Raw genomic sequence first — 8,931 nt, forward strand, 5'->3', positions numbered from 1 at the left:
GTGATAACCAGTGGAATCATGCGTCGGCTATGAGAGAGGGAAAGGCGGGGGGGGGGGGGGGGTGGGGGGGGGAGGAAAAGAAAATGATCTTTGTTTCCAGTGAATAATATATGAAAACGACCAAATAAAATAATGTTTAAAAAAAAAAGAAATTACACAACACAGGGAAGAAAGGAATACAGCATTTCAAAATAGACAAAATTTGGTGGAGTCAAGATGGCAGCTTAGAAGCAGCAGAAGCTGAATGCTCTTGACTATCCTTCCATACCAATTTTTTTTAAAAGTGCTTCAAAAAAGACAGAAGTGGGTGACTCAGTGGTTTGAGAGCCTGGCCCAGAGATGGGCGGTCCTGGGTTCAAATTTGACTTCAGACATTTCCTACCTGTGTGACCGTGGACAAGTCACTTAACCCCCATTGCCTAGTCCTTACCACTCTAATGCCTTAGAACCAATACCCAGTATTGATTTCAAGACAGTATGGGTTAAAAAAAAAAAAAGTCCAAACCCAACAAAGCCATAGGACTCACCTACTCAATACAACTTGAAAGGAACACAGAAAGTTGAATTCTAGGGTCTAAGGCTATGATGGTGAATCTATGACACACACGCCAGCACTGACACAGGTAGCCATTTTTGATGACATGCATGGGGCCACATGCTGAGAAAGATGTTTCATCCTCGGCTCCTGCACAGCCAGGTGCAGTAGCCGAGAATAAAACATTTGCTATAGTGTAGTGTAGACACTGTGCTAGAGGTCTGTAGATCAAAACAACAGAACTCTGGCACTGAGCATCTAGTTCTGGGACTTCCAGTTGGGCCATTAGGAGATCTTTGACCTCACTTCCAGCTGGCAGAGTAGGAAGCAGCGGAATGCCATGGGGGACACATCTCCAGGGACCCTGTAATCACCATCACCAGTAGCCTCATAACCACAGCAACCATCATCCAATCTACTGTTCCAGGGTGTTGTGGATTTCTAATTGACCATCATTACGGAGATAAGTGAGGGGGAGGCTGGGAGAGGCGAGGGCCTATGCTATGGGTGCAGTTTTCCTGCCATTAGAAATAGCCGCATCCATTTTAATTTACATAAGGAACATCATCTTGCAACATAGTACATACTCCATTTCACCACTATTACTGTTGTGCAACCTTATTAACCCCTATTTCTGCTTATTAACCCTGCCCTTTCCTAAAAGACAGTTACATGTGCCATCGTGTGGTCAGTTAAGGCTAGTTAACGCCTAATTGACTGCAGGGCTAACAGGCTATAATTCTATCTTCTGTCACTGTCCTCCCCCCCACCCTAACCCACAATGGAGAACCCAAAAAATAAAAAACCAAAGTTAAGTAAAGTAAGTGGTAGTAGCAGTAGCTAACCCTTTCAAGAGACATGGACTGATATGTATGGCATTATAGAAAAAAATGTCAGATCATTTTGCCAGTAGTGAGCAGAATGTGGACTATAAGTAGACATTTTAAAACTAATCATTCCCACATTTTGAAAAAAAAAGTGAGGATGAAAGGAAGGAATGGATTTCCAGGCAGCTATCCCTTTATAAGAGCCAATCTAATTTCATCCTTAAATTTGTAAAAGACTACAACTTTAACATTTGCAGGTTTGAGCATTGCTCACGCCATAGTTCAGCATGGAAAAGCACTTTGAGAGAGAATTTATTAAATAAATTCTCCTAAGATGTGCACAAGTTCTGTTTCACAATATGCAGAATAAAGATGCAATTAAGAGAATATCTGAGTTACCACTCAGTAGAAATATAATAAAAGACCGAATGAGACTGAACACAAATGTACAACATCAATTAAAGAGAGACATAAGTAATTGTAATATTTTTCAGTCTCTCTTGATGAAACTACTGATGTCACATCACATGCTCAGTTGGCCATTATTGGTCAATATTCCGATGGTCTCACAATGAGAGAAGAGTTGATAAAGTTAGTATCAGTGCCAACAAGTACATCAGGAAGCAAAATATATAAGCTTGGTATACAAACATTCCATGACCTAAGCACTGATATCTCTAAAGTTATGTCATTGACAACAGATGGAGCACCAAACGTAGTGGAGGGAAAAGTCGGATATGTCAAATTGTTTACAGAAGCTATTGGACATCCTATTTTGCCTTTTCATTGTATTATCCATCAGGAGGCTTTATGTGCCCAGGCAGGATTCACCGACTGAAACGACGTCAGTTGTTACAAAAATAGTTAATAGCTGTTTGCCCCTTCACAAACAAGAATTTTCTACACTTTTACTAGAGGTTGATTCCACCTACAGTGGACTGCTGATGTACAATAATGTAAGATGGCCAAGCCGAGGCAAAGTTCTTAAGTGCTTTGTGAAGTGCTTTGAAGAAATTGAGGTATTTCTTGAGGATAAGGATCTGGGAAACTTTCCTTAGCTCAGTGATAAGTGGGTCAAAACCCTGATTTTTTTTGTTTTCTTTTATTTTTATTAAAACTCTTACCTTCCGTCTTGGAATCAATACTGTGTATTGGTTCCAAGGCAGAAGAATGGTAAGGGCTAGGCAGTGGGGGTTAAGTGACTTGCCCAGGGTCACACAGCTGGGAAGTGTCTGAGGCCAGATTTGAACCTAGGACTTACCATCTTTAGGCCTGGCTCTCAATCCACTGAGCTACTCAGCTACCCCCCAACCCCCAATGATTTTACAGATCTCTGTTCATATTAATGAACTGAACTTAAAGTTACAAAGTTTTGGCAAAAAGTACTGATGTTATCTTTGGATATGTAAAAGCTTTTTAAAGTAAACTTAAAATTTTCAAGCAAGTTGTAGAAACTAAAACTTCTAAGTATTTTCCTCAAGTAACAAAATATTTTGAGAAGACTAGTGCAGCTGTACAAAATGAAGTGGAACCCTTGCATATAAAGTAGCAGCATGTTTTAGATTCGTTACTTGACCCATTCAGTGATAGATTAAATCAATTGGGAAGTCTAGAACAGACCAGGAAAATAAGTATCCTGATGTAGTAGTCTACAGAAGTTTGAAATTAAATGGTTTCCAATGGATACAAATTGATGATTTGGAGATGCAATTTGCAGAATTTCAAGACAGCATCTTGGCTCGGGTGTTTGTCCACTTGAGGTCAAAGCTTGAGTATCTGGAAAGGTGCTGCTTGGAGAATCAAGAGGAGTGCCACTACAAACAGGAAATTTGGAGTGCCTAGAACTGATTATCAGACTCTTAGCACCCTGAAAAATATAGCAATGGCTTTATTCACAATTTTTCCCTCTACATACTTTTGAGGGACCTTATTCCCAGCATTAATCAAAACCAATAAAAAATACAGATTGACAGATGAAGTTAGTAGTGCTTGCTTGGGCTTGAAGTATACAAAATACCAACCTTCAATTGAAGATTTAGCCAATGAAATTCAGCAACCAAAAAGTCACTGATAGACAGGTTAGTTAAAGAATTTCCCCTCCCCCTCACTTATCTTACCTCACAGCACCCCACACAAGTTAAATAAAATCAAGACCAACGAAAGGAACCACTGACAGACAAACAAAGAAGTCACTAAGCAGGTAAGTTAATTAGTTTTTTGGTTTATTAAATACAGTTATATATTACAATTATATATTTTTGTTATTTAAACTATCAATATCATAAAATTATGGTTTTTTTCTCAGTGACACATCACCCAAGTTATACTCGTTTTTTGTTTGTTTTTTTGGCGAATTTTGACACACCAAGCTCCAAAGGTTGCCTATCACTGGTCTAAGAGGAAAGATCCAATACCCCTCCCCCACCTACTGAGCTGAGACCTGGGGCAGGACTGGGAAGGCTGCAACCCTGTGGAAAGGAAAAAAGAATAAGTTCTGGACTTTCTGCCACTGTGTTGGAACAGGCAACAATGGGAATATTAGAGAGAGAAGAAATTGTCAAGACAGACAGTTGGTGGGGGAAGGGGTAACTGGGAGTGGCAGTGGGTCTTGTGACTAGGACTTCCTTCCTGGTGTGGGCAGTGGGAGGAGCTTTGGCTTCCCAGTCTGGATAGGAGTGCCTCAACTTCTCCAGCCTGAAGAGACAGGTCCAGCCAGCTCTGAAGTTCAGAACTGTTCTTGTTGCTTGCTGTCTACTGCTAAGATTCTGAAATTAAGAAAGCTAGCACAGATATAGCATAGACAGGAATAAGAGAAACCCTCCACCAGCCTGTGAGGCCTGGCCTCAGCTCCAAAGATGAGAAAGACTCCAACCTTATTTAGGGACATTCCTCTTCCCTTTTCCCTGATACTTCTCCAATCTAAACTGGTTATTAAAATTTATCTTATTTTAATATCTCAGACAGATAAGTGGATTATATTTTCTGGGCATAGAGGGAGCTGAACCTCAGTTCAGGCACCCAATTACAAACAGTCCTTATCGGACCCCTGCTGGGCAACTGTAAACTCCAAAACCGTAAGGATAATTTTAGTGTTTTGACTTACAATCTAAAATAAGTGGTTGCCATTGGAAATTCCCAAATATGAAAAATACCCAAGTCAGCTGGGCTTTATGGAGATTTTAATTAATAAAGAAAAAAGGAATTAAGGGAAGGAGAGAGAGAGAGAATTAATTTAAACTGCCAAAATGGCCTAGGCCTGAGCCTAACAGAAAGTGAGTCAGTCTTTTATCACTCACCACAAGACCATTTCCAATCTGGGTTTTCCACTCTGAACTGAAATCCTCTCCAAACTGAATTCAATTGTCTCCTGACTTTTTACCCCTTCCTTTTAAAGACATTTTCTCTTATGTCACCTCCCCTAAATTTTCACGTCTACCAATCACAGTAGACGCTTTTTTCCAGGACTGCCCATTCTTAGTTTTCACCTTCTTTGGTTTTCACCTTCTCTGGTTAGATTAAATCTTCTGAGTACTTCACACCTCTTTGTTAAGCTTGCCCTCTGCAAGTTACTTGACCTTTTTAGGTACTAATTTAACCTTTACAAGTACTTAACACCTTTTTGTATTAGATCTAAAAATAGACCTAGCTTAAAGTTCTAGCTTTACTATAAGGTATGACTTGGGGACTTTCATTGTTCAATCATCAGTTTACAACTTTATCTTCCCCTAAGGCACTGTCTGAGTGGGGTGGAGTAATTTCCAAGTTCACAGCAACCAAATTGTGGGGAAAGGCTTGTTCCTCAGGAGGGTCCATGTTTACCTGCTCTGGGGCAACTTCAGCAGCAGTCCAGCGAGAAGACATCCCCACAGGCTATCATAAGTGGTTCTTTTCTTGGACACCCCATTTTGTTCAAAATATAGCCTCTTAAGGAGGTGGAGTCAAGATGGCCACATAGAAGGAGCAGAAGTTCAGACCTCTGAATACCTCTCCTTACCAATCACAAACTGAATGCTCCTAGGGGACTGAAATATAGGGAGCAAAGAAGGGGTAAATATGAGCAAACAACAGAAAAAGAAGAAAGAAATTACAATTGACAGCTTCTGCACAGGCAACGAACCAAGAACAAATAATACACAGGAGGACACAAGTATAAAATAGAAATCCCAGCGAATTGGACACAGGCTTTGGAAGAATTCAAAATGCAATTCAAAACAATTAAGAGAGGCTGAAGACAATTGGGACAAAAATTTAAAAACTAAGATAAGTCATCTGGAAACAGAAAATAGTGTCTTGAAAGCCAAAATCAACTAGCTTGAAAATGAGGCAAAGGAGATGAAAGAAGAGGCAAAGGAGATGAGAGATGAGGTAAAGAGAATGAAAAATGATCTCCAAAGAAAATCAGACCAGAAGGAGAAGGATGACCAAAAAGCCAGGGATGAAATCCAGTCTTTAAGAACCAGAATACAACAACTAGAATCAAGTGACCTCACAAGGCAGCAGGACACTACAAAACGAAGGACAAAACAAAAAGAATGAAAAAATTGAGGAAAATATGAAGCATCTCTTTCACAAAACAGAGGATTTAGAAAATCATTCAAGGAGAAACAATTTAAGAATCATTATATACCAGAAGACCATGACAAAAGAAAAAGCCTGGACATAATACTACGGGAAATTATTCAGGAAAACTGCCCTGATATTCTGGAACAAGAGGGAAAAGTGGAGATTGAAAGAATCCACAGATCACCTCCTGTTCTTAATCCCCAACTGACAACACCTAGAAATGTTATAGCCAAACTCAAGAACTATAAGACCAAAGAAAATATATTACAAGCTGCCAATAAAAAGTCATTCAGATACCATGGAACCACAGTGACGATAGCATAGGATCTGGCTGCATCCACACTGAAGGACCAAAAGGCATGGAATATGATATTCTGGAAGGGAAAGGGACTAAGTCTACAACCAAGAATCAACTACCCAGAAAAACTGACTATATTCTTACAGGGGAAAGTATGGTCATTCAACAAAGTAGAAGAATTCCAAGAATTTGTAAAGAAAAGACCAGACCTAAACAGAAAATTTGATACCTAAGCACAGAACTCAAGAGAATCATCAAAAGGTAATTTTAAAAAGGGGGGGAAAGAAAATCAAAAGAAAACAAACAAAAAACCCTTTTATTAAGAGACTCAATAAGTTAAAATGTTATGTATCCCTCTAAGTAAAGAAGTAATTGGTAACTCTTAAAAACTTAGAACAAGGGCAGCTAGAAGAATTACACTTAGAGGGAACAGTGACAAACTGTATAGGATGAAAGGACAAGACAAAAATAGGTATATAGATAATAGGCATTTATAAATACATATATATGTGTATACATACAACTAGAGCTAAAAAAAGAGGTTAATACTAAAAGAAATGGGGGTAAATTTATATGTCACAAAGAAGCTCATGGCAGGAGGGGGGAGAACATCAATACACTGGAAGGGTAAAGAGGTTGGAGATAGGAAATACTCAACTCTTACGTACATTGAAATTGACCCAAAGAGGGAAGAACAATTCAATCCATTGGGGTAGAGAATAGATTTGCACCTTATAGGGGAGTAGACAGCTAACAAACAGACTGGTGGGGAGGGAAGCAGTATAAGGGAGGGGGGTGGGGGTAGTTTTAGAAAGACTACAGGGAAAATAAGAGGGGAACAAGAAGGGAGTGGGGTAGAAAGGGAAGTAAAATAAGGGTGGGAACTAGGAGGACTGATTAAAAACAAACATTGGTGTAGAAGGAAATAGTGAAAAAAGAAAAGGCAGGACCAGGAGTAGAAATCAAAATGCGAGGAAATACACAGGAATGAACTCACCCATAAAACACAAGTGAATAACAGAGTGGATTAGAATCCAAAACCCTACCATATGCTGTCTGCAAGAAACACACATGAGGAAGGTAGATACACATAGAGTGAAAGTAAGAGGATGGAGCCAAATCTATTGGGCATCAACTGATAAAAAGAAGGCAGGAGTCGCAATCAAGATATCTGACAAAGCCAAAGTAAAAATACATCTAGTTAAAAGAGATAGGGAAGGTAATTACATCCTGATAAAAGGCAGTATAGACAATGAAGAAATATCAGTACTCAACATGTATGCACCAAATGGCATAGCATCCAAATTTCTAAAGGAGAAACTAGTGGAGCTCAAGGATGAAATAGATAGAAAAACTATATTAGTGGGAGACCTGAACCTTCCTCTATCTGAACTAGCTAAATCAAACCAAAAAATAAGAAAGAGGTAAGAGTAGTAAATGAAATCTTAGAAAAATTAGAATGAGTGGACATGTGGAGAAAAATAAATAGGGACAAAAAGGAATACACTTTTTCAGCAGCACATGGTACATTCACAAAAATTGACCATGTATTAGGGCATAAAAACATTGCAAACAAGTGTAAAAGAGCAGAAATAATAAATGCAACCTCAGATCACAATGCAATGATAATAATTAGTAAAGGTACATGAAGAGGCAAATCAAAAATTGGAAATTAAACAATACGATTCTCCAAAACCGGTTAGTTAAAGAACAAAACATTAAAACAATAACTTCATTGAAGAAAATGACCATGATGAGACATCCTTTCAAAACCTATGGGATGCAGCCAAAGCAGTACGGGGGGGGGGGGAGGGAAATTTATATCCTTGAGTTCATATATTAACAAATTAAGAAGGGCAGAAGTCAATGAATTGGACATGCAAATTAAAAAACTAGAAAGTGAACAAATTAAAAATTCTCAGATGAAGATCTTAGATCTTAGAGATCCCAAAAATCAAAGGAGAAATTAATAAAATTGAAAGTCAAAGAACTATTGATTTAATAAATAAGACCAGAAGCTAGTACTTTGAAAAAACAAATAAAATAGACAAAGTACTGGTCTGTCTAATTTTAAAAAGGAAAGAAAAAAATCAAATAGACAGTATCCAACATGAAAAGAGAGACTTCACCTCTAATGAAGAAGAAATTAAGGCATTCATTAAAAACTACTATGCCCAATTATATGGCAACAAATATAGCAATATAGGTGATATGGATGAATACTTACAGAAATATAAACTGCCTAGATTAACAGAGGAAGAAATAAAATTCCTAAACAACCCCATATCAGAAAAAAAAAAATTGAACAAGCCATCAAAGAACTCCCTAAGAAAAAATCCCCAGGTCCAGATGGATTCAAAAATGAATTTTATCAACCATTCAAAGAACAACTAATGCTAATAATACACAAACAATTTGACAGAATAAGCAAAGAAGGAGTTCTACCAAATTCATTTTACAACACAAACATGGTACTGATCCTAAAGCCAGGCAGGTCAAAAACAGAGAAAGAAAACTATAGACCAATCTCCTTAATGAATATAAATGCAAAAATCTTAAATAGGATACTAGCAAAAAGACTCTAGCAAGTCATCATGAGGGTTATTCACTATGACTAGGTAGGATTCATACCAGGAATGCAAGGATGGTTCAATATTAGGAGAACCATCCACATAATTGACCATATTAATAAGCAAACTGACAAAAAT

Source organism: Monodelphis domestica, chromosome 1 (genome assembly GCF_027887165.1).
Source record: "Monodelphis domestica isolate mMonDom1 chromosome 1, mMonDom1.pri, whole genome shotgun sequence".
In the NCBI taxonomy this organism is placed as follows: domain Eukaryota; kingdom Metazoa; phylum Chordata; class Mammalia; order Didelphimorphia; family Didelphidae; genus Monodelphis; species Monodelphis domestica.